The sequence below is a fragment of the Ranitomeya variabilis genome, chromosome 4 (genome assembly GCF_051348905.1).
Source record: "Ranitomeya variabilis isolate aRanVar5 chromosome 4, aRanVar5.hap1, whole genome shotgun sequence".
Classification (NCBI taxonomy): Eukaryota; Metazoa; Chordata; class Amphibia; order Anura; family Dendrobatidae; genus Ranitomeya; species Ranitomeya variabilis.
In genome coordinates this window covers 658,128,272-658,154,758 of record NC_135235.1, presented here as the reverse complement: position 1 = coordinate 658,154,758, position 26,487 = coordinate 658,128,272, and the positions used below count along the sequence as shown (strand labels likewise).

Here is a 26,487-nt window from a genome sequence, read left to right as displayed (position 1 = left end):
AGAGAGCATTTGGATGATCCAGAGGAGTTTTGGGAGAATGTCCTATGGTCTGAAACACAACTTGTCGTGTTTGGAGGAAAAAGAATACTGAGTTGCATCCATCAAACACCATACCTACTGTAAAGCATGGTGGTGGAAACATAATGCTTTGGGGCTGTTTCTCTGCAAAGGGGCCAGGACGACTGATCCGGGTACATGAAGGAATGAATGGGGCCATGTATCGTGAGATTTTGAGTGCAAACCTCCTTCCATCAGCAAGGGCATTGAAGATGAAACGTGGCTGGGTCTTTCAACATGACAATGATCCAAAGCACACCGCCAGGGCAACGAAGGAGTGGCTTCGTAAGAAGCATTTCAAGGTCCTGGAGTGGCCTAGCCAGTCTCCAGATCTCAACCCTATAGAAAACCTTTGGAGGGAGTTGAAAGTCCGTGTTGCCAAGCGAAAAGCCAAAAACATCACTGCTCTAGAGGAGATCTGTATGGAGGAATGGGCCAACATACCAACAACAGTGTGTGGCAACCTTGTGAAGACTTACAGAAAACGTTTGACCTCTGTCATTGCCAACAAAGGATATATTACAAATAGTGATGAGCGAACGTGTTCACTCGAACCTGGTGTTCGATCGGACATTAGGGCGTTCGAAGGTGTTCGGTATTCGGCCGAACATCTCGCGGTACTCGAGTGAAATCTCGTTTTTGTTTTTCTCATTTTTGGCGGTTTTTCAAGGAGCCAATCATGTTAGGTGAGCCTTCTAAGCTACTAGCATGACGTAGGGACATGTACAAGACGAGAGCAGTGAGTGGCTGGCCAGATCAGGTGACCTGACCAGCCAATAGACTGCTTTCATTATGTTCGGCGCTTTCAGCCATTTGCAGTGTGAAAGAGCATAGGGACAGACGTGCTGGGGGGACTGGGAATTGATAGGGACTAGAGCAGGGACAAAGACCAGAATTAATCAGGCAGGCAGGGTGCAGAAATCAACAGCCCTTGTCAGGGCTAATCTACGTTTACTACTACTAGTCCTCTCTTGTATTTGCTGGCTAGCTGTGTGGCAGCTGGGACCAGGAGTGCAGCGGCCGCCATCTTAGCTGCGCACTCACTGTCTCAGTGCCAAGTCTCAATCTCAGTCTCCAAGTCAATCTTTATAGGCATTAGGCATTAGGCAGGGATCGTGTGTGCATTAGGCTGGGCTTTATAGTGCGGCGTCCGCCATTTTGGGCGAACGCCGCACTATTAGAATATCGGCTGCTGGATGTTCCTCAGACTCCATTTAGCCTCCAGCACACGCTGTCTGTAACCTCATTTGTGCTGCTGTCTGGGACTTGTAGTGCCTCAGACTCCAGCACACGCTGTAACCTCATTTGTGCTGCTGTCTGGGACTTGTAGTGCCTCAGACTCCAGCACACGCTGTAACCTCATTTGTGCTGCTGTCTGGGACTTGTAGTGCCTCAGACTCCGTAGAGTGGTACAGCACACGCTGTCACCTCATTTAATAATAATAATATTAATTAATAACAAAAATTAATAAATTAAAAAAGGAAATATTTGCGGCCTAAAAATAAAACCGCATAAGATATAAAAATGCATTTTTGAGTGATACAGATATACCACACCTGGCCCAAAAATATTTGTTTAGCGTACACATAAGCGCAGTGTACAGAATACGCAATTCTGCCACATATATAGTATATATATATAGTATAGAATACCCTACATTCTAATCCAAGGTTTTGTGTGTCCAAAAAACCGCATTAGATAAAAATTGCATTTTTATAGCACGCCATATCTAATAGTTAAAGAAATAAAGGGTATTTGATGTGAAGAAATACCACAAATATAAACACAGTTTTATATCTGTTACTGGTACCCAAGTTTTGTGGTTCAAAAATACGCTCTGTATTTAGTGACTAGGCCTGTTGCCAGATTTGTGCACGCCATATCTAATAGTTAAAGAAATAAAGGGTATTTGATGTGAAGAAATACCACAAATATAAACACAGTTTTATATCTGTTACTGGTACCCAAGTTTTGTGGTTCAAAAATACGCTCTGTATTTAGTGACTAGGCCTGTTGCCAGATTTGTGCACGCCATATCTAATAGTTAAAGAAATAAAGGGTATTTGATGTGAAGAAATACCACAAATATAAACACAGTTTTATATCTGTTACTGGTACCCAAGTTTTGTGGTTCAAAAATACGCTCTGTATTTAGTGACTAGGCCTGTTGCCAGATTTGTGCACGCCATATCTAATAGTTAAAGAAATAAAGGGTATTTGATGTGAAGAAATACCACAAATATAAACACAGTTTTATATCTGTTACTGGTACCCAAGTTTTGTGGTCCAAAAATAAGCTCTGTATTTAGTGACTAGGCCTGTGGCCAGTTTTGTGCACGCCATATCTAATAGTTACATAAAGAAGGGGTATTTGATCTGAAGAAATACCACAAATATAAAACACAGTTTTATATCTGTTACTGATACACATCAGTTTGCTGTAAACCAAGGTTTGGTTGCATAAAATACGCTCTTTACCGAATAGTCCTTTTTGCAACACGCAATATATCCTCTGTTTGGACAAATAGAGTGTATTTCACCTTCATAACTAGCTTTTCTAGCATAACCTTTACAATGGTGAACCCCAGGGGTAAGGGACGAGGACGTGGTCGTGGGCGTCAAAGTGAGGTTGCAGGCAGAGGCCGTAGTCCTGGGCAGGGTGACACAGTACCTGCTTCTGATGGAGCACTGGAACGCCGCAGAGTACCCTTTTCTAGCTTCCTGTCCCAATTTACAGTGTCACGTGGCACACCCCTATTGGATCCCCAGCAGTGCGAACAGGTGATCAACTGGATAGCGGATAATGCATCCAGTAGTTTATCCACCACCCAGTCTTCCACGCAGTCCACCAACGCTAGCCAAGGGAGTGGACCTCAGGATCTTTCAGCTCAACCTCCTCCCGCCCAGCCTGGCCCCTCCTTGGAAATTAGTGATTCAAATCCTGCATACTCCCAGGAACTGTTTTCCCAACCCTTCCTAGATTCACAAAGCACTGCTGAGCAGCAACCTGACCAGTGGGTCTGTCCCGATGCCCAAAATAGAGAGCTTTCCCAGTCTGTGGGTGATGAAAGTGGGGATTTACAAATAGTCTGTGGAGAGGTGTCTGAGGATGAGACACGGGTGTCAGACAGTGAGGTGCTTGTCAGTGCAGTAATTCCCAGGGGGGAGCAGGCTGATGAATGGGAGGAGGAGGAGCCGGTGGATCATGAGGTGACTGACCCCAGCTGGGTTGTTAGGCCTAGTCAAGAGAGTGCTTCGGAGGGGGAGGCAAGTGTAACATCAGAAAACGTTGCAAGAGGTAGACGTGCGACCAGAGGGAGAGGCAGGGCCAGAGTAATTTCATCAGACAGAGGTTCAACAAGTGAACCAGTTTGGTCGAGGCCTCGGTGTTCTAAAGTCTGGAGCTTCTTTAAAGAAAGTGAGGAGGACCGACGGACTGTGTTGTGCAACCTGTGCCACACCAAGCTCAGTAGGGGAGCCACCACTAGCAACCTAAGCACTACCAGCATGCGCAGGCATATGAGTGCTAAACACCCAACTCATTGGAATCAAGGCCGTTCACCTCCTTCTGGTCGCACCGCTGCTCCTTCCCCTGTGTCACATGCTGGCTCTGCCAGTAACTCCCCAGCCCAGGAGCCCGGCACCAGCGACTCCCGCCATGCAACCACCCCTGCACCTTCACCATCCCCCCCACAATCCACCAATGTGTCCCAGCGCAGTGTTCAGCTGTCTTTGCATGAAACATTTGAGCGCAAGCGCAAATATGCCTCCACCCACCCACATGCACAGGCCTTAAATGTCCACGTCTCCAAACTCCTGAGTTTGGAGATGCTGCCCTACAGGCTGGTGGAGACGGAGGCATTCCGCAACCTGATGGCGGTGGCTGCCCCTCGCTACTCCGTCCCAAGCCGCCACTATTTTTCTCGATGTGCCGTCCCAGCACTACACCAGCACGTGTCTCAGAACATCAACCGTGCCCTGACCAACGCGGTTACAGAAAAGGTCCACTTAACCACGGACACGTGGACCAGTGCTGGGGGGCAGGGACACTATATCTCCCTGACGGCACATTGGATTAATTTGGTTGAGGCTGGGACAGAGTCTGAACCGGGGTCAGCTCATGTGTTGCCCACACCCAGGATTGCGGGGCCTACCTCGGTGACTGTTTCCCAGGATTACTATACTTCTCCCCCCTCCTCCTCCTCCTCCTCCTCCACAAACACCACTTGTAAATTTCCATCCGTGGACACGCCACCTTCAGTCGGCAGCTGCAGTCGCAGCAGGACCGCAGTGGGCAAGCGCCAGCAGGCGGTGCTAAAACTGCTGAGCTTAGGTGACAAGAGGCACACTGCCCAGGAGCTGTTACAGGGCATGACGGCTCAGACGGATCTTTGGCTGGCGCCGCTGAACCTGAAAGCAGGCATGGTCGTGTGTGACAACGGGCGTAATCTGGTGGCGGCTCTGCAACTGGGCAGACTCACACACGTTCCATGCCTTGCCCACGTGTTCAATCTGGTGGTTCAGCGGTTCCTCAAGACCTACCCCAATCTGTCAGATTTGCTCACCAAGGTGAGACGCATCTGTGCCCATTTCCGCAAATCCACCACTGATGCTGCCACCCTGAGGGCAGTGCAACGGCGCTTACAACTGCCAGCTCACCGACTGTTGTGCAACGTGCCAACGAGATGGAATTCCACCCTACACATGTTAAACAGGGTTTACCAGCAGCGCAGAGCCATTGTAGACTGTCAGATGACCACTTCCACCAGAACCGGTAGTCAAGTTAGTCAGCTTCCTCAAATCTACAATGAGGAGTGGACGTGGATGTCTGATATATGTAAGGTGTTAAGCCACTTTGACGAGTCAACACTGATGGTCAGCGGGGATGACGCCATAATCAGCGTCACCATCCCGCTGCTTTGTCTGCTGAAAAAATCATTGCTCAGCATGAAGTCTGAGGCGCATCGATTGTCACAGGAGATGGGGGAAGAAGAGTTGACTGAGAGCCAGAACACCAGCCAGTCTGTTTCTCAGAGTGTAACTGAGGAGGGGGAGGAGGAAGATGAGGATGAAGAGGAGGAGACTGTGGGCGAGACTGAAGACGGTACCCATTCCCTCTTCTCAGTTCAGCGTGTTTGGGCTGAGGAGGAGGAGTTGGAGGAGGAGGAGGAGGAGGAAATGGAGAGTCGGCCTGTTGCGGAGGGGGAATTCTTACGTGTTGGGACTCTGGCGCACATGGCTGACTTCATGTTAGGCTGCCTTTCCCGTGACCCTCGCGTGAGAAAAATATTTTCCACCAGCGATTACTGGGTGTTCACCCTCTTGGACCCCCGGTACAAGCACAACTTTTCCACTCTAATTCCTATAGAGGAAAGGAGTATGAGACTGCATCAATACCAACTGGCCCTGGTGCACAAGCTGAAAATAGCCTTCCCATCTGACACCGCTAGCGGCAGAGGACGTTCTGAGGGCCAACAAGCGAGGGAGAGGAGGGGAGCAGGCAGCTTGTCAAGCGCTGGCAGAGGATCAATCTCCAAGGCCTTTGCCAGTTTTATGTCACCCATGCAAGAGTATGCCACCAATCCACAGTCTAGACAGAGTAGAGGCGAGATTTACAGAAAGATGGTGAAGGACTACCTAGGTGACCATACCAACGTCCTGCATGATCACTCTGCTCCATACAACTACTGGGTTTCAAAGCTGGACACGTGGCCAGAACTGGCACTGTACGCCTTGGAGGTGCTGGCTTGCCCTGCCGCTAGCGTGTTGTCAGAGCGGGTCTTCAGTGCAGCTGGTGGCATCATCACCGATAAGCGTACACGCCTGTCAACTGACAGCGCTGACAGGCTGACGCTTATCAAGATGAATAAAGCATGGATTTCTACAGATTTCCACTCGCCACCGTGTTAAAGCAGCTCAAACTGAAGTCTGTCATGTCACCGTGCCACTCTCCGTGCTGACGCTGCTGACGCCTCCACATGCTGGGTCTTCGCTACCTCCAAACTATGTAATTGTGCCACTCTGTGGCCTCAATGTGTAAGGAATGATGCTGCTGCCGCCTCCTCAAGGGTCCGTCACCGTGCCACTCTCCGTGCTGACGCCTCCACATGCTGGGTCTTCGCTACCTCCAAACTATGTAAATGTGCCACTCTGTGGCCTCAATGTGAAAGGAATGATGCTGCTGCCGCCTCCTCAAGGGTCCGTCACCGTGCCACTCTCCATGCTGACGCCTCCACATGCTGGGTCTTCGCTACCTCCAAACTATGTAATTGTGCCACTCTGTGGCCTCAATGTGTAAGGATTAAGGAATGATGCTGCTGCCGCCTCCTCAAGGGTCCGTCACCGTGCCACTCTCCGTGCTGACGCCTCCACATGCTGGGTCTTCGCTACCTCCAAACTATGTAATTGTGCCACTCTGTGGCCTCAATGTGTAAGGAATGATGCTGCTGCCGCCTCCTCAAGGGTCCATCACTGTGCCGCTCTCCGGCCTGATGCTGCCTCCGCATGCCGTGCCCATAGCTGCCATGCTGTGTCAGGCTCAATTTCGGTGTGTTTCACCTGCTACCTCATCAAAGTGGGTCACTCTGTCACCACAAAGCTGTTGGCCATAATTTGGCGTAATGGTGCATTTGGGCAGCCTCAGAGGCAACTATGCATGCTGCCCCTGCTGTTTCCTGTCCATTCCAGTGTTGTTTCCATCATTTTCTGAGCTTCCCAGGTTTTTAGGCGACCTTCCCTGTGCAGAGCTTTGGTCCCGCTGAAACATGTTCGAGTCTCCCATTGACTACAATGGGGTTCGTTATTCGAAACGAACACTCGAACATCGGGAGATGTTCGACTCGAACAACGAGCACCCGAACATTTTAGTGTTCGCTCATCACTAATTACAAAGTATTGAGATGAAATTTTGTTTCTGACCAAGTACTTATTTTCCACCATAATATGCAAATAAAATGATAAAAAAACACAATGTGATTTTCTGGATTTTTTTTTCTCAGTTTGTCTCCCATAGTTGAGGTCTACCTATGATGTAAATTACAGACGCCTCTCATCTTTTTAAGTGGTGGAACTTGCACTATTGCTGAATGACTAAATACTTTTTTGCCCCACTGTAATTATAAAAAACATGTAATTTACAGTAAATTTATGTTTGTTTAGATACAAGATATCCAACAACTTCTATTCAGTGAATAATTGCTAAAGTCATTAGGAACTAATGAAAGAAAAAATAAATTATGATTTATTAACAACATTTAACTGAACTTATTCATAAATAAGGAAGCATGGTATATAAAGCTTCGGATAAGGAAAAGAAGGTATGTAGAAAGAGGACAAAGAAAGAGGGTTAGGTAGAAAGGGAAAGGAAGGGGAAGGTTATTTGGAACGGGGAACAAGGTAATTGAAATTGGTATCTCTCTGTCACGCAGACCAAAGCCTCCCAACAAGCAGGAAGAGGGAAATGAGGCCTAGTTGATTGGTTCTATGTGGACGGAGCTAACATGGTTTAATTTATCCACGTTATGAGGGTGTATAGTTTATTCATAGGTGAGAGTAAAGAGCCAAATAGCCAAGAGTCTAGATCTGGGGTTTCCCTAAGTGCAATCCAGGGAGTCCAAGTGTTATAGATCTTATCAGATTTTCCGGTTACTTGACCTATCATTTGTTCCATTCTATAGATGTCATTGAGTTCCACAACGAATTCAGAACGTGAAGGCGATTTCTCTTGTTTCCAGAGCCGAGCAATCAAATTCCTAGTGACAGTAAGGAAATGTCTAAGAAGACCCTTCTTAAACTTGGAAATCAATATATCACTTAAGGATAATAAAGCCATTGAGGGTCGAATCTTAAAGACAGATCATTTGTTGTATAGCTCAAAAATTGCTGACCATAATTTCTTTATGGGTGGACAAGCCCACCAAATATGTGCTTGTGTACCTTTCTCTTTAAAGCATCTCCAACAGGTATCTGAAGTCGTTGGGATCAAAGTGCCATTTGAAGAGGAATGAGGTGGCTAGCTGGTCTGCCATAGTTGGCTGTAATGATATGTTTAATATCTCGGATTTATGAGAATTCATTTTAAAGTTACCGTATATACTCGAGTATAAGCGGAGAATTTCAGCAGATTTTTTTAGGCTGAAATTGCCCCTCTCGGCTTATACTCGAGTCATTCCCAGGGGTCAGCAGGGAAGGGGGAGCGGCAGCTGTCTAATCATACTCACCTGCTCCGGTCATTGCACGTCCCTGCTTCTCTGGGCGCTGACAGCTTCTTCCTGTGTTGAGCGGTCACGTGGTACCGCTCATTACAGTAATGAATATGGACGCGACTCCACTCCCATAGGGGTGGAGCCACATATTCATTACTGTAATGAGTGATACAGGTGACCGCTCAACGCTGGAAGAAGCTGTCAGTGCCTGGAGAACCAGGGACGTGCAGGGACCGCACCAGGAGCAGGTGAGATTAACGGGGGCATTGCGCGATATTCATCTCTCCTCGTTCCACCGCCGGGCTCCGTCTTCCGCATCCTCTGTCTGTGACATTCACGCGATGACGTGTTAGTGTGTGCACCGCCCTCTGCCTGAATAGTCACTGCGGAGGACGCTGAGGAGCAGCGGGCAGCGACGAGAAGTGAGTATGTCATTTTTTTTATTGCAGGAGCAGATATACTGTACAGTTAATAATATCAGCATAAACTGCATTTTACGGGGCCATAATCTACTTTTATGCAGCATTATATGGGGCAAATGTTTCCATGGAGCATCGTATGGAGCAATAATCAACTTTTATGCAGCATTATATGGGGCAAATTTCCTATCGAGCATCTTATGGGGCAATAATCAACTTTTATGCAGCATTATATGGGGCAAATTTCCTATTGAGCATCTTATGGGGCAATAATCAACTTTTATGCAGCATTATATGGGGTAAATATCTCTATATGGAGCATCTAATGGGGCCATTATTAACCTTTATGCAGCATTATATGGGGCATATTTTAATATGGAGAATCTTATGGGGCCCATCATAAACTTTATGGAGCATTATATGGGGAATATTTTGTATGGAGCATCTTATGTGGCCCATCATGAACCGTATGAAGCATCTTATGGGACCCATCATGAACTATATGGAGCATTATATGGGGCTCCTAATTCAATATGGATATTCAAAAACACTTAACCTACTGATATCTCAATTAATTTTACTTTTATTGGTACCTATTTTTATTTTTGAAATTTACTGGTAGCTGCTGCATTTTCCACCCTAGGCTTATACTCGATGTAACGGGGTCTACCGTGCTGGAGTACCTCTTTCAGTACCACCCTGTGTTTCAGGAGGTCCACTCTGCTTTGGCTGGAGTCTGAATGAAAGGATGCTGGCTGGAATTGCTTGGTTACATGGGCGCATATAAAAGATCACTGCTTCTCCACGTATTTCCAGTGTGAACACACTTTACTCACAGGACACAGAATATATATCACACAGATATAGAGGGCAGGCCAATTGAAAAGCGGCAGGCCAGACATACATTACAATAGCCGCAGGTGGTCGGAGCCTGCCGATATTTACTGTGGGAATTACAAAGGTGGGGGAGGTCAGAAGGGGGATATCTTGTCCCGTCTGCCCAGGGGCGCAGCCTGTGGGCTGATGCATTAGGGACATGCATCTCACATGGAATCTATTATACATACATATAACTGCACAACATATTCAGGGTGCTGGGGGGTTCCGTAACACTCGAGTCATTAAGTTTTCCCAGTTTTTTGTGTCAAAATCTATGCAACTCCAAAATGATATTTGGTAAACTAGTTATAGCGTGACGTATAAGAGAATGTCATCTGCGAATAGTTGCAATTTGTGCTTGTATGATTACAGTTTTATACCTTTAATTGAGGGGTTGCTATATATTGCAGTTGCAAGATGCTCGATTGTTAGGATGTATAGGAGGGGTGAGAGTGGGCAACCCTGCCTTGTCCCATTCCGGATTGGAAATGGGTTTGACAGCGAGCCGTTGACCTTAACTTGAGCACTGGGAAAAGTGTATAGGGCAGAGATCCTTAGGAGCATGTTTCCTTTTAAACCTATTCCCTCCAATGTCTGGAAGATGAATTCCCAGTGAACCGTGTCAAATGCCCTTTCAGCATCGATCGACATGATGCACATGGGGTCCCCCTCCCTATCTGCTCAAACTATTAGTGAAATAGTCCGTATAGTATTATCTCTTGCCTCGCGTCCTGGAACGAAACCAACTTGGTCTTGGGAGGAGAGGGCAGAATCTTTTTGCAATCATCTTTGCATATATTTTGATATCTAAATTTATCAGGGAGATTGGACGATAGCTACTACAAGTAGAGAGGTCCTTACCAGGTTTAGGGAACACTGTAATGTGGGCAGTCAAGGCCTGAGGGGGGAATGAACCCCCGGATGATATAAAGTTACACACTGTTAAAAATAATAGGCTTATTAATGTAGTGAACCGTTTATAGAAGCCAGCTGAATACCCGTCTGGGCCAGGACTTTTCCCTTGTTTTAGATCATTTATGGTTTCAGAAACTTCCTCTAATGAGAAGTCCTTTTCCAGATCTAGCAATTTATCTTCTGGGATTGTGGGTACTTTGTTCTGTTGTAGATATGTTTTGATTTTGTTACAAAGTGACTGGGTTGGGTGGGCATTATAATAATCACTAAAACTTGAAAGAATGTCTCGTGTTGTGCACTGCCTTCCCTTTTTCATTTTTAATAAAAGGGATATATGTGTTAGGGTTATGTGGATGTATTGCTCTTGCCAATAGTTTGCCGCTTTTATTTCCCTATTGATAAAAGCGAGTTCTGTCGTTCTCTGAAGCATCGTGAATTCTGGTCTATTATAGTGAGTCACTTTTGCCTTGCTGTGGAAAGATGTACAAAAGTAATAGCAGCGAGGTCTTGTTTGTGTTGGCTTTCTAAGGTATGAATTTGTTTTGATAGTTTAGCTATTTCAGCCACGCTTTCTTTTTTCTAACATGCTCCATGGGAAATGAGTGCGCCCCTCAAAAAGCCTTTTAAGGCTTCCCATTTGATAGAGGGAGACATAGGATCATGATCATGATCCACCATAAAATTGTTTATTGTTTGTTCAACCTCTGACTTACATACGAAGTCCTGAAGTAAATTCTCGTTCAGATGCCACGAGAAGCCCGATTTTACATATGGGTTGAGTAAAATTGAGACGTATATGGGTGCATGGTCCGACCATAATATTGACTCCACATCAGCCTCTACTTGCAAATCTTATAAATTATGTGAGATAAAGAAATAATCAATTCTGCTGTATATATTGCGAGTCTGTGAGAAGAAGCTCTAATCCTTGGTGTTGGGGTGGAGAACCCTCCAAACATCCACTAGTCTCAGGCCAAACATTTGCTTTCTTATTTGACTAATGGAAGAAGAAGAATCTGATTACTTAACCGAGGTAACATCAATAGAGGGGTTCATGGGAATGTTGAAGTCACCCCCGAGTATCACAGGAGAGGAGCCAGCGAACTCCACAAGGCGTCTTTTGCATTCTGCTCCAAATTTCTGTCGCCCTTGATTTGGAAAATATACGTTAGCTATAATAAGTTTACGAGCAGCCCACAAAATTTGGAGAAAGATAGATCTACCTTCCTTATAAATTAAAGAATCCAGGACCTCAGGCATGAAAGATTTATGGAAGGCTATCGAGACACCTTTAGATTTTAAATATGGATTCGATTCTATGGATTCTATGGTACCATTTAGGGTAATATTTTGAGATGCATTGTGGTATCTCTCTGGTTTTAAAGTGAATCTCCTGGAGCATTAACACTGAAACCTGTTGTGTATGGTTAGAAAGTAGAACCTAACTTCTTTTTTTCTGGGACATTTAGCCCCATTACATTAAAGGAGCAAAACTTAATTTTATCCATAATCTAGGATATAATGTGGTTAGGTAGGAAAGGGTTTTGGCGATAGAAGGAAGAGCGAAAGAAGAGGAAAGGGGTAAGAGCAAAGATAAAGTCAGTTATATTGGAGCGAATACTCCACGTATCTTGTGCCATTGGTGTCAGCATAGGAAGCCGACTGTCCCACACCTTACAGGAAGAAAGGATGCCTAGGACAGGCAAGGACCCCCTCCATGCCCCCCCCCCCCCCCCCCCCCACACACACACACTTGGTAGACCTTATGGGCACATCAAAATATTTGTCAAATCTATTTAACATGAAGAGAATATACCCAAACACAGAGGTAAATTTGTAATTACAACTAAAGATAATGGCGGTGCATGCAATTATTTAAGAAAAAATAACCAAGTTTAGTCGGACTCTATTACTCAGACCAAAGCTGAGGACTGCACCTCCAGGATGTCCTTGATATGAAGACAGAATACAAAGAGTCATAACAGTGTCCCGCCAAAGCACACATCTCCTCTGTGTCCTATAAACTTAACAAACCAAAATGAATATAACGAAACCTGTTCAATTATTGCAGAACACCTATGCCATACACAAAGGTTAAACAAGGTACATATCTGTCCAGGCATGGCCACTGGCCAAAAACTGTCTCCTCTTGTGGTCAAGCTTGACCTTGTGAGGAGAGCAGACAAAATGAAAGAATTCCTCATGTCAAATTGGGCGAAACTCCATGGCTACTTCGTTTTATACTTTGTTGAACTTTGAGCCATGTGTTGGAATCAAGGGTCACTCAGGGAGATCTATCATTGGAAGTTCAAAAGTTTGCAAGAAGTTGGCCAGGTCACCAATCCACCAAAAAGTAGCTGTTTTACCTCCTTTAAAAGTTGTTAATTGAAAGGGGTATCCCCACCTGTAGGGAAGGTCTCTCTCTTTAAGTTCTGATAACAAAGGTTTCAGGGCTCTGCGTAGTAACAGAGTGTGTCTATATAAATAATATAAGATTAGAATTGTTTGCCCGCCAAAACTTAGAATCCCCTTCTTTCTCTAAGTCGTCATTATGGCTTCTTTGACTCTAAAGTAATGAACCCTACATATGACATCACGAGGACGTGCGTCAGATGTGGGTTTGGGACCCAGGGACCCGTGGATCCTGTCAAATTCAATTGAATTGGCCTCATTGTCATTAAGTATGTCCAGAAAAATACTCTGTACTGTGAGGTCTAAGGCTTCTTTCACACTTCCATTGGCAGGCAGCCGTCAGAATGCGTCGATGCAACGTATCGACGGATGTCTTAAAAATAGTGAAAAACGGATGTAACGCATCCAGTTTTGTGAGGGATGCGTTGAATTAGGCACTGCCTAAATTTGAAAGTATAAAATTTGAGAGAGAGAAAATCCTTCCAGGCATGCTCAGAATACAAAAACGGGATACGTCGCTGGATTCCTGTTTTTGACGGTCAGCGACGGATCCTGTGTCCATAGGCTTCCACTATAGCCAACGACGGGCAGCGCAGGACCCGTCGCTGAGCGATTTTCCGACGTGCCGAAAAAAACGTTCCTCTGAACGTTTTTCTTTACCCGAAGGACAGCAATTTTCTGATTTATCCAGTGCACGACGGATGAAACGGATGGCCATCCGTCACAATCCATCGCTACTACAAGTCTATGGGAAAAAACAGGATCCAGCAGAAAAATTTGCTGGATCCTGTTTTTTCAAAATTCGATGGATTTTGACGAGAGCTAAAAGATAGAAGTGTGAAAAAGGCCTAAATCAGAAGGGCCAATAGACTTTGGCAGGCCATGAATACGAATGTTCTTTCTTCTATTACGGTTTTCTAGGTCCTCCAGCCCAGATGAAATTTCCTCCAGCTTAAGGGTATGGTCAGTTAAGACGTCCCTATGATCCCGTAACGCCTGGAAAACGTTTTCCTGAGTTTTCTCCACATCCTCGATTTGCAAAGTAAACTCTGCCTTCAGATTATGAATTTCATTTTTGTATGAACTTTCAAGTTTACACGCAAACCCTTCTAGATCTTGTTTTGTAGGAAGAGCTTTTATATATTTACTCAATTCAGCAATGTTCATATCTTCAGTGACTTTGTTATCCTCTGCATAATCATTAGTTAGGTTTGCAGGAGAGCCATGTGGAGTCAGGGACTCCTTTGAAGAGGAATTGTCTCGAGGTGTGACTTGTGACATTGTGGATCTTGTGTTTCTGGCCTGAATAGTTGAACTTAGGTAACGCTTCATACCTTCCGAGGTGAACCCTGAATTTGTATTTGAGCTTTGTTTAGCAGCCCACCTGGATTTGCCCATAGGTGCCTGCATCTGGTATCATTGATATGTGGCTGTGGGCAAGCATAGAGAGTGGGGCAATCACCCTATTAGTCCCAGTCCTCCATCAGCAAGCCCCCTCCAAGCTGTGTGGTTGTTTGTTAGGGTAGTTGTTGGGTGTTGTGGATTCTGTTTGTGGGCTCCCTCTGGTGGTTGCTGCTGGTACTGGGTGACTTTGGTGGGTTGCGGCCTTTGGTTTCCACCTGTCCATCAGAGGCTGGGTGTTTCCTATTTTACCTGGCCTTTCTGTCATTCCCTTGCCGGCTATCAATGTATTCAGATGTGCTCTGTTTGGTTCCTGCCTACCTGCTCCCAGATCTTTCAGGATAAGCTAAGTGCTGATTTTCAGTTGTTTGTTTTTTTGTCCAGCTTGCTTATTATGTCTCTATGCTAGCTGGTAGCTCTAGTGGACTGAGGTTCTCCCCATGTGCCATGAGTTGGCACATGGGTTCTTGTAATCTCAGGATGGTTTTTTTGATTAGGGTTTTTTGCTGACCGCTCAGTCCCCTTTTGTATCTTTCTGCTTTCTAGTTTACAGCGGGCCTCAATTTGCTAAAGCTATATATATCATCTCTATGTGTGTGCCTTCCTCTCATTTCACCGTCAATACATGTGAGGGGGCAACTATATCTTTTGGGGTTCATTCCTCTGGAGGCAAGTGAGGTCTTATTTTCTCTGCAGTACTAGTTAGCTCTTAGGCTGGTGCGTGGCGTCTAGAACCAACGTAGGCACGCTCCCTGGCTATCTCTAGTTGCGTTTGTCAGGCGTAGGGCAGCGGTCAGCCCAGGTTCCATCACCCTAGAGCTCGTCCGTTATTTATTTGTACTTTGCTTGTCCTGTGCTATCCCTAGCCATTGGGGATTCATGACAGTATAGCCGGCCACAAAGTGTTAATATTTTGGGCTGAAGCAGGAGAAATAGAAGTGTTTAAGGGAAATTTTTTTTTTTTTTTTTTTCCCTTCAGAGTTTTGCTGCCTAGCTCTTAATTGCTGTCTAGCTGCTTCTTACCTCCTCTTAACCCTTGAATGGCTCTGATCTTAGCTGTTTAACATGGATGTCCAGAGTTTGGCTTCCAGCCTGAGTAATCTCGCTGCAAAAGTTCAAAACATACAGGATTTTGTTGTTCACACTCCCATGTCTGAACCTAGAATTCCTATTCCAGAGTTCTTTTCTGGAGATAGATCTACCTTCCTGAATTTCAGGAACAATTGTAAATTGTTTCTTTCTTTAAAATCTCGCTCCTCTGGAGACCCTGCTCAGCAGGTTAAGATTGTAATATCTTTCCTGCGGGGCGACCCTCAGAATTGGGCATTTGCATTGGCACCAGGGGATCCTGCATTGCTCAGTGTGGATGCGTTTTTTCTGGCATTGGGATTGCTCTATGAGGAACCTAACCTGGAGATTCAGGCTGAAAAGGCTTTATTAGCCCTCTCTCAGGGGCATGATGAAGCGGAAATATATTGTCAAAAATTTCGGAAATGGTCGGTGCTTACTCAGTGGAATGAGTGCGCCCTGGCTGCAAACTTCAGAAATGGTCTTTCTGAGGCCATTAAGGATATTATGGTGGGGTTCCCTACGCCTACAGGTCTGAATGAGTCTATGGCTATGGCCATTCAGATTGATCGGCGTTTACGGGAGCGCAAACCCGTGCACCAGTTGGCGGTGTCTTCTGAACAGGCACCTGAGACTATGCAAGGTGATAGAATTCAGTCCAGAAGTGAACGGCAAAATTATAGGCGGAAAAATGGATTGTGTTTTTATTGTGGTGATTCAGCTCATGTTATATCAGCATGCTCTAAACGCACAAAAAGGGTTGATAAATCTTTTGCCATTGGTACTCTGCAGCCTAGGTTCATTTTGTCTGTGACTCTGATTTTTTCACTGTCTTCCATTTCCGTCGATGCCTATGTGGATTCGGGCACTGCCCTGAGTCTTATGGATTGGTCATTTGCTAAACGCTGCAGTTTTAGTCTGGAGCCTCTGGAAGTTCCTATTCCTCTGAAGGGAATTGACTCTACACCATTGGCTATGAATAAACCGCAGTACTGGACACAAGTGACCATGCGCATGACTCCCGTTCATCAGGAGGTGATTCGCTTCCTTGTACTGTATAATTTACATGATGTACTAGTGCTTGGTCTGCCATGGTTACAAACTCATAATCCTGTCCTGGACTGGAAAACAATGTCTGTGTTAAGCTGGGGATGTCAGGGGGTTCATGGTGATGCACCTCCGATTTCAATCGCTTCATCTACTTCTGAGATCCCTGCGTTTTTGTCTGACTATAGGGATGTTTTTGAGGAGCCTAAGCTCAATTCGCTCCCTCCTCATAGAGAGTGTGACTGTGCTATAGAATTGATTCCTGGCAGTAAGTTCCCTAAGGGTCGTTTATTTAATCTGTCACTGCCAGAGCATACTGCTATGCGGAATTATATTAAGGAGTCCTTGGAAAAGGGACATATTTGTCCATCTTCGTCCCCTCTGGGAGCAGGTTTTTTTTTCGTGGCAAAAAAAGATGGTTCCCTGAGGCCTTGTATAGATTATCGCCTTCTGAATAAGATTACAGTCAAATATCAGTATCCATTGCCATTATTAACTGATTTGTTTGCTCGCATTAAGGGGGCTAGGTGGTTCACTAAGATAGATCTTCGCGGTGCGTATAATCTGGTGCGGATAAAACAGGGTGATGAGTGGAAAACCGCATTTAATACGCCTGAGGGCCATTTTGAGTATTTGGTAATGCCTTTTGGACTTTCCAATGCTCCGTCAGTCTTTCAGTCCTTTATGCACAATATTTTCCGTGAATATCTGGATAAGTTTATGATTGTGTATTTGGATGATATTTTGGTGTTTTCTGATGACTGGGAGTCTCATGTTCTACAGGTCAGGAAGGTGTTTCAGGTTCTGCGGGCCAATTCTCTGTTTGTGAAGGGCTCAAAGTGTCTCTTCGGAGTCCAGAAGATTTCTTTTTTGGGGTACATTTTTTCTCCTTCTACTATTGAGATGGATCCCGTCAAGGTTCAGGCTATTTGTGACTGGACACAACCTACATCTGTTAAGAGCCTTCAGAAGTTCTTGGGGTTTGCTAATTTTTATCGTCGGTTCATTGCTAATTTTTCCAGTATTGTTAAACCTTTGACTGATTTGACTAAAAAGGGTGCTGATGTTGCTGATTGGTCTCCTGCGGCTGTGGAGGCCTTTCAGGAACTTAAGCGCCGGTTTTCTTCTGCTCCTGTGTTGTGTCAACCAGATGTTTCACTTCCTTTTCAGGTTGAGGTTGATGCTTCCGAGATTGGAGCGGGGGCGGTTTTGTCACAGAGAAGTTCTAATGGCTCGGTGATGAAGCCATGTGCATTCTTCTCTAGAAAATTCTCGCCCGCCGAGCGCAATTATGATGTGGGTAATCGGGAGCTTTTGGCCATGAAGTGGGCATTTGAGGAGTGGCGTCATTGGCTTGAGGGTGCTAAACATCGTGTGGTGGTCTTGACTGATCACAAGAATCTCATTTACCTTGAGTCTGCCAGGCGTTTGAATCCTAGACAGGCTCATTGGTGGTTTCATACCTGCCAGGTTCAAAGAATGTGAAGGCAGATGCTCTTTCCAGGAGTTTTGTGCCTGACTCTCCTGGAGACTCTGGGCCTACTGGTATCCTTAGGGATGGGGTAATATTGTCCGCCGTATCCCCAGACTTGCGACGTGCATTGCAGGAGTTTCAGGTGGATAAACCGGATCGTTGTCCACCAGAAAGACTGTTTGTCCCGGATGATTGGACCAGTAGAGTCATCTCCGAGGTCCATTCTTCTGTGTTGGCTGGTCATCCTGGAATATTTGGTACTAGAGACTTGGTGGCCAGGTCTTTTTGGTGGCCTTCCTTGTCTAGGGATGTGCGTACCTTTGTGCAGTCTTGTGAAGTGTGTGCTCGAGCTAAGCCTTGCTGTTCTCAGGCCAGTGGGTTGTTGTTATCCTTGCCCATCCCGAAGAGGCCTTGGACGCACATTTCCATGGATTTTATTTCTGATCTCTCGGTTTCACAGAAAATGTCCGTTATCTGGGTTGTGTGTGACCGCTTTTCTAAGATGGTTCATTTGGTGCCCTTGCCTAAGTTGCCCTCCTCCTCTGAGTTGGTCCCTTTATTTTTTCAGAACGTGGTTCGTTTGCATGGGATTCCGGAGAATATCGTTTCTGACAGGGGATCCCAGTTTGTGTCTAGATTTTGGCGGACGTTTTGTGCCAAGATGGGCATTGATTTGTCTTTTTCGTCTGCATTCCATCCTCAGACGAATGGCCAGACGGAGCGAACTAATCAGACCTTGGAAACTTATTTGAGGTGTTTTGTTTCTGCTGATCAAGATGACTGGGTTGCTTTTTTGCCACTGGCCGAATTTGCTCTTAATAATCGGGCTAGTTCTGCCACGTTGGTCTCTCCTTTTTTTTGTAATTCGGGGTTTCATCCTCGTTTTTCCTCTGGTCAGGTGGAGTCTTCGGATTGTCCTGGAGTGGACGTGGTGGTGGACAGGCTACATCAGATTTGGAATCAGGTGGTGGACAATTTGAAGTTATCTCAGGAGAAGACTCAGCAGTTTGCTAATCGCCGTCGCCGCGTGGGTCCCCGACTTCTTGTTGGGGATTTGGTGTGGTTGTCTTCTCGTTTTGTCCCTATGAAGGTCTCTTCTCCTAAGTTCAAGCCTCGGTTCATCGGTCCTTATAGGATCTCGGAGATTCTTAACCCTGTATCTTTTCGTTTGGATCTCCCAGCATCGTTTGCTATTCATAATGTGTTCCATCGGTCGTTGTTGCGGAGGTATGAGGTGCCCGTTGTTCCTTCGGTTGAGCCTCCTGCTCCGGTGCTGGTGGAGGGAGAATTGGAGTATGTTGTTGAGAAGATCTTGGATTCTCGTGTTTCCAGACGCAAACTCCAGTATTTGGTTAAGTGGAAGGGTTATGGTCAGGAGGATAATTCCTGGGTGGTCGCCTCCGATGTTCATGCGACTGATTTGGTCCGCGCCTTCCATAGAGCTCACCCTGATCGCCCTGGGGGTTCTCGTGAGGGTTCGGTGACCCCTCCTCAAGGGGGGGGTACTGTTGTGGATTCTGTTTGTGGGCTCCCTCTGGTGGTTGCTGCTGGTACTGGGTGACTTTGGTGGGTTGCGGCCTTTGGTTTCCACCTGTCCATCAGAGGCTGGGTGTTTCCTATTTTACCTGGCCTTTCTGTCATTCCCTTGCCGGCTATCAATGTATTCAGATGTGCTCTGTTTGGTTCCTGCCTACCTGCTCCCAGATCTTTCAGGATAAGCTAAGTGCTGATTTTCAGTTGTTTGTTTTTTTGTCCAGCTTGCTTATTATGTCTCTATGCTAGCTGGTAGCTCTAGTGGACTGAGGTTCTCCCCATGTGCCATGAGTTGGCACATGGGTTCTTGTAATCTCAGGATGGTTTTTTTGATTAGGGTTTTTTGCTGACCGCTCAGTCCCCTTTTGTATCTTTCTGCTTTCTAGTTTACAGCGGGCCTCAATTTGCTAAAGCTATATATATCATCTCTATGTATGTGCCTTCCTCTCATTTCACCGTCAATACATGTGAGGGGGCAACTATATCTTTTGGGGTTCATTCCTCTGGAGGCAAGTGAGGTCTTATTTTCTCTGCAGTACTAGTTAGCTCTTAGGCTGGTGCGTGGCGTCTAGAACCAACGTAGGCACGCTCCCTGGCTATCTCTAGTTGCGTTTGTCAGGCGTAGGGCAGCGGTCAGCCCAGGTTCCATCACCCTAGAGCTCGTCCGTTATTTATTTGTACTTTGCTTGTCCTGTGCTATCCCTAGCCATTGGGGATTCATGACAGTTGGGGGTGTGAGCAGAGTCCCAGATTATGGCCCTCAAGGAGTTGTTATAGGGATGAGAAGATTTAAAGTTATTCTGTATGCCTCCACTAGATGTCACCAGTCTGTTTTTAGTTAAATTAAAATACTTCTGATTGATATTCGCAGTGTGAAGTTTGCTTTATATCTGAGTATAAATTTGATTTGTATGATATTGCTTCCTCCCAGCCACTAAGGAGAATAACTGAGGATAGCCTCTACGTGCCCTCCTTCTGGACTTTTATCAGGGGTATATTTCCCCTCCAAACCTTAATCCTTTCAAGATGGCGGCGGCTCCTTATGGCGGGAAAAGCACCCATGCACTGGGCACGGCCGGCGGGCAATCGTGCGATTGCCGGCTTTGCTCCCCCTAGAGCGCCTCAGCCCTCTCTCCCGTAATGCCCAAGCGATCACCAGACTCCGACACTGACAGGGACCTCACCAGCATGGGCCCCAGCAGGGTAAGTGGTCTGTGCTGCAGAGTGGAAGCCGGTTACCAGGGCCACCTCCCACCTCTGCTCCAGGATCACTTCACGATGGACGGGGGTGAACGGTAGTCTCCATCTGACGTCACCGCAATGTCTCTGCACTCCCCTCAAAGTGCGTTCCTCCGTACTGCACCTCTGGCGAGGCCCAAGGCTGTCTCCAATCTCCCAAGCCACTTCACGGGCCCGTAGGGGAGACCGCGGCTTCTGGGTCTCTGGTAGACCCGACTTTTGGAAATGCAGCCGCCACTCCACGGACCCCTCGCTGAGGAGCCACTTCTTCCCAGGTCCTATCCGGTTTTGTTCCGGTGATGCAAAGCCTGGTAACGTTTGTAAATGTATTAATTTCCTCCTAGCTTTGAGGAGCTCTCTGTCAGGCGTCCTTCCCCTTTGGCTGCTGGACACGCCCCGAGGAGATCTAATTTGATTGGGTGAGAGGATTTGATAGGGTGAGCGAAGGGGGAAACTTGTGAAGAATGCCAAGCAGGCGTAAGGAGACTTATAGATCATGATCATCTGGGAAGTTATATGTGCAAATACCCTCTTCAGAGAAGAGAAAACTAGAACTCTAGTGCCACCTATTGGATGTAGCAATGCTAAAAGTCAGTATTGACCCTTCAATAACCCTTGCCACATGAATTAGGAAAAAAGCCAAACCAAACACTCCATTTGCAAAAACATATTTTGGGGTGTTTGCTACCTCATCAGTGCTTTGCACACATCATACACGTAAGGCTCCACTCCGTACACATTAAAGCTCACACACACACCCAGCTGTGCTCTGTACATGATATGGACATGGATGCGCTCCGCACACATAGTGCACATATGGGTCTGCCTTGTATCCACAAACACGGCTCCAGAGAGGTCCACTCTGCATAAATCGTACGTACACATCTCCGCCACGCACATGTATACACATGCTCCGCTCCATACATGTCTTACATGCACGGTTCCAATATGTACACAACCTACATCCATGGCTCCTCTCTGTACACACATGGCTCAGCTCTGTAGACACGTCTTCACTCCGTACATGTAGTACATACATGGCTCAACTCTGTATACATGTGGCTCCACTCCATACACCACATACACATAAGTCTCTGCTACATACACCTCACACACGAGCAGGCTCCATACACCTCGTACAAACACGGCTCTGCTCCACACACCTCACACACATGCGGCTCCGCTCCATACACCTCGTACACACACGGCTCTGCTCTGTACACTTCGTACACACGCAGCTCCGCTCCGTACACCTCGTATATATGCGGCTCTGCTCCGTACACACACGGTTCTGCTCCATACATTTCGTACTCACACGGCTCTGCTCCATACACACATGGCTCCTCTCCGTACACCTTGTACACATGCGGCTCTGCTCTGTACACCCCGTACTCACATGGCTCTGCTCCATACACCTCTTACACACACAGCTCCTCTCCGTACACACTCGGTTCTGCTCCGTTCACCTCGTACACATGCGGTCTGCTCCGTACACCCCGTACACACACGGCTCCGCTCCGTACACCTTGTACACACACGGCTCTGCTCCATACACCTTGTACACACACGGCTCTGCTCCATACACCTCGTACACACACGGCTCCTCTCCATACACCTCGTACACACATGGCTCTGCTCTGTACACCCCACACACACGGCTCTGCTCCGTACACCTCGTACACACACGGCTCCTCTCCATACACCTCGTACACACATGGCTCTGCTCTGTACACCCCACACACACGGCTCCGCTCCATACACCTCGTACACATGCGCAGGGCTGCCACTAGAAATTTCGGGGCCCCATACTGGCAAAATTTCCAGGGCCCCCTTGAGACTCCGCCCAGGCTCCACCCCAGTCCCGCCTCCATGCTCCACCCCTCAAACTGTCCACAGTCCCACCGCTCTCTCTTGGAAAATCTCAACTTCTCACCTATCACACATTGACAGTTCCCATCACCAGATCACACATATAGCCGGCAGCTTTTGTTTTGGCCAAAAGATTTTTTAAGCCACCAAAATGACAAGGTAGACACTTTTGGCCAGGCCCTACTCTACTGTAACCTATTAAATATTTGTTAAAATATGCAATACAATTTAGGCATATTTTTATTTATTTTTTAATTTTTAAAATGACCTTTAATACCACATACAAGGAGCAAATACCACAGCACCATGACCAGACACCATATTATCACCACAGTGACCTATAATACTATCTACAAGGCACAAATACCGCCACACCATGACCAGATGACATATTACCACCACAGTGATCGAGTAATATCAAATACAAGGAACAAATACCACAACATCATGACCAGACCACATATTACCACCACATAGTGACTGAATACTACAATACTGATCAATAATACAAAAAAACCACTCCTGGTACTATCACCATAAGTGCCATTATACACAGGAGATCTGTACTTAGTATGCAGTGTCTGTGTAGAGGTAATACAGTGATCACTGGTGACATTATACACAGGAGCTCTGTATATAGTGTATAGGTAATCCAGAGATCACCGGTGACATACACAGGACCTCTGTATATAGTATACAGTGTATAGTGTCAGTGTATAGGTAACACACTGACTCACCAGTGACGTCTCTAGGTGAAGTCCTTCATCTTTCATCTCGCACAGACCGCCATCACTTCATCCAGCCAGGACTCGTCTCTGCAGGAAATAACACAGTTATCTCGAGTTCCACTTGCAGAACCCATTACTTAATTTTCCCAACTTCTACATTACACCACATGAAGAAGGCGACATACAGTAGTATCACTCTAGACAGTAATAGGACCGCCCCCCATTTAAAACAGTGTACTCAAAAAATAAAATAAATACATCACTGCAGTAATAATATCCCTTAATTAGCCCCTATGGTTATAATATTCGCCATCCTAGCCCCCGTGTGTCTCATTCCTGGCATCAGCCATATGTTCTCCCATCCTGCCCTAATGAGTATCCATCCTGCCCCATATGATCTCCCCATCCTGCCCCATCCGTCTCCAATCCTGCCTCCAGTGTCTCCAATCATGCCCGTATCACCATTCTGCCCCGTCTCCAATCATGCCCCATCTGTCTCCAGTCATGCCCCCGTGTGTCCAGCGTTCTGCCCCAGTGTGTCCAGCGTTCTGCCCCAGTGTGTCCAGCGTTCTGCCCTGGGCCCCCCGGATCGCCGCTCAAAATTAAAAAAATTTAAAAAAAACAAGTTCTGCTTACCTGCCGCACTCCTGCTCTCTCCACGCAGCTGAAGCGTGCACTCGCCGGCGACTGACAATGACGTCAGACGCCGGCGACATGCACGCTGCGGCTGATGTCAGCTGCCAGCCTCAGATTGGCTGGCGGCTGTTAACTATTGACGTGCGGGCGCGGGCCCGCACGTCAATAGCGTTAAACAGCTGTAGCGCCGGCCGCCGCTAAGGGCCCGGTTCAGCCTGCGGCTGCCGGTAGGGGCCCGATGAGCAGATGAGAGGCCCAATCTGCCCACCAGGCCCCATACGCCAGTCACGGCTGTAATGCCCTGATGGCGGCCCTGCACATGCGGCTCCGCTCCGTACACCTCATACTCACACGGCTCCTCTCCATACACCCCGTACACACACGGCTCCGCTCCGTACACCTCGTACACACGTGGCTCCGCTCCGTACACCTCGTACACACACGGCTCCGCTCCGTACACCTCGTACACACACACGGCTCCGCTCCGTACACCTCGTACACACACGGCTCCGCTCCGTACACCTCGTACACACACGGCTCCGCTCCGTACACCTCGTACACACACGGCTCCGCTCCGTACACCTCGTACACACACACGGCTCCGCTCCGTACACCTCGTACACACACGGCTCCGCTCCGTACACCTCATACACACACACGGCTCTGCTACATCCACCCTGTAAACCCCTCCTGACCCCACACATAAACTTCCCCTCATCCAGCACCATGACAACCAGCACAGCAGAGTCCTGCATACACTGAGGCCCCTGATCATGTGACCCCTGACTCCTCCCCTCCTGTGACCTCATCACAGGTCCTGTGCGCACAGAACAGCCATATATGTGGTGTGCGGCTCTGCAGGTGGAGGTAGGTGCTGGAGATCCCCCATTACTGGGCGGGGGCAGTAACCCCTTGTATGAGACAAGTTATATTTTGGGCACATGTTGCTTACTGTATGAACCATTTTTATGAGACTAATGGAAAATATAGTATTCTTGCCTTTTTTGTAGTTTTGATGTATGCCCTTTATTGTGCTAGATAAGTGTGGTGTTACCTCTCCTCTATAGATTGGTACAATTACTCCTGTGCTTAATATGTACTGTAATTATTATTACCTCTCTGTTCTTTCTTATACATTGCAGTGACTCCCTACATTCGTACACTCTGTTACAGAATAAATATGACTTTTTGTGAAAAATGTCGAGTTGAAAAAAATGCATGCGGTCAATTTCTTGTTAAAGTTTTAGGAATTTTCTGAACTGAGAATTCGAACAAAATGCAATTATCAGCAATGAAGGCGTCTCCAGTGTGCTTTGCAGCCATTACATCACATGATATGTCACAGCCAATCAGGGGAGACTATTCTAACCCTTATAAAAGCAGAGACGAAAAATACAGCAGGCATTTTGTGGCGAATCTGGATAGAGATAAGTGACAATAGGTTAATTCTAGCAGATGAGGAGAGCGTCCCATGACAGATCTTCTTCTAATGAGGTCAGCTTTGGAGCCGGTGTAGTCGCAGCCTTTGTTAATGATTAAAAGCGCTTAAACGCTATGGACATGGTGGTGATTACGTGCCGTCCTCTCAGTTGTGAGAGAGATTTTCTACATTGCTGGAGGACAAATTTATTGCAGGTATGCAAACTTTGCAGCCCCAAAATAAGCCATAGACATCCTGGCAAAATTCTACAAGGAATTACAGCTCTTCATCAACACATGAAGCAGCATGCATAGGAGAAGTGAGCTTGGCATCAATTTGAACAAGACAATCCTGCTTCACCCGGATATTGCCATCTTTCTACTTGCCAGATTGTATCCTCAAGTACTACCTAGTCTTTGCCATCATTAACATCATGCCGACCATCTGCTTGTCTTATACGTTCTTCTATTCCTCCATTACATCATCATTTCTTATCCATAAGTGTAGCTATAAAACAATTATCTGTCAAGTCATCCTATTGTATGGAAACTCAACTCCTACCCTACCAAATATACCACAGTTGCTACCGTACCTCTTAGATCTACTGACTTTTGGAAAATGATGGTCTGTACACAGTCTTGATAGAGTATACTTAGCCAATAAACACCAAGATTTCTTGAAATAGGTGCCTAGTCTTGTCCTCTCATGAGCTGGATTATATGACTTGCATGACAAAGCATGCCCTTCAGGATTTGTAGAAAACTTGGAGCAGACTAAAGGTTATGTCATGCAGGAGACAAACTAGAGATTTACTTTGAAACCCACTTTTGGCAGCTGAAGAGAAATGTGTGTTTCCTAGTAAGTGAAGGCTTCTAAGTTTGTCAGTAAGGACAATTGTGTCATCAACAATGTTATCCTCATGTTTATACTAGGAAAAAAAATGTATGCAACAAGGCATGAAAGAAAAACAGCAACTTTTACATGTCTGTTGCCACCCTGGGGCTCTTAGGGATCCTCAGAGACAATTTCACCTGCAGCATGATTTGAAGGAGGAGAAAGAAAATGAGCAACAGTGGATTAATATGGAGGTGAATATTGAGTTATAGCAGTAAGAGTCTGAGACTAAGCTGACTATGATGAACAATTGGCACATCAGGAATCCTGCTAAATTGCTTGTGTTCTGGA

General features: G+C 46.4%; 1 protein-coding gene across 2 annotated transcripts in view; it reads left to right on the top strand.

The window, feature by feature from the left end:
* The window catches only part of LOC143766206 (uncharacterized), a 113,301-nt gene that overhangs the window by 67,327 nt on the left and 19,487 nt on the right, over positions 1-26,487 (top strand). The window contains exon 1 of one of the 2 annotated variants that reach the window (XM_077253695.1): positions 24,710-24,749. The exons of the other annotated variant lie outside the window; for it this stretch is intronic. The gene's annotated coding sequence lies outside the window, so the exon portion shown is untranslated. Of the gene's footprint in view, positions 1-24,709; positions 24,750-26,487 lie in introns of those variants that run through there. 2 annotated transcript variants of the gene reach the window in all.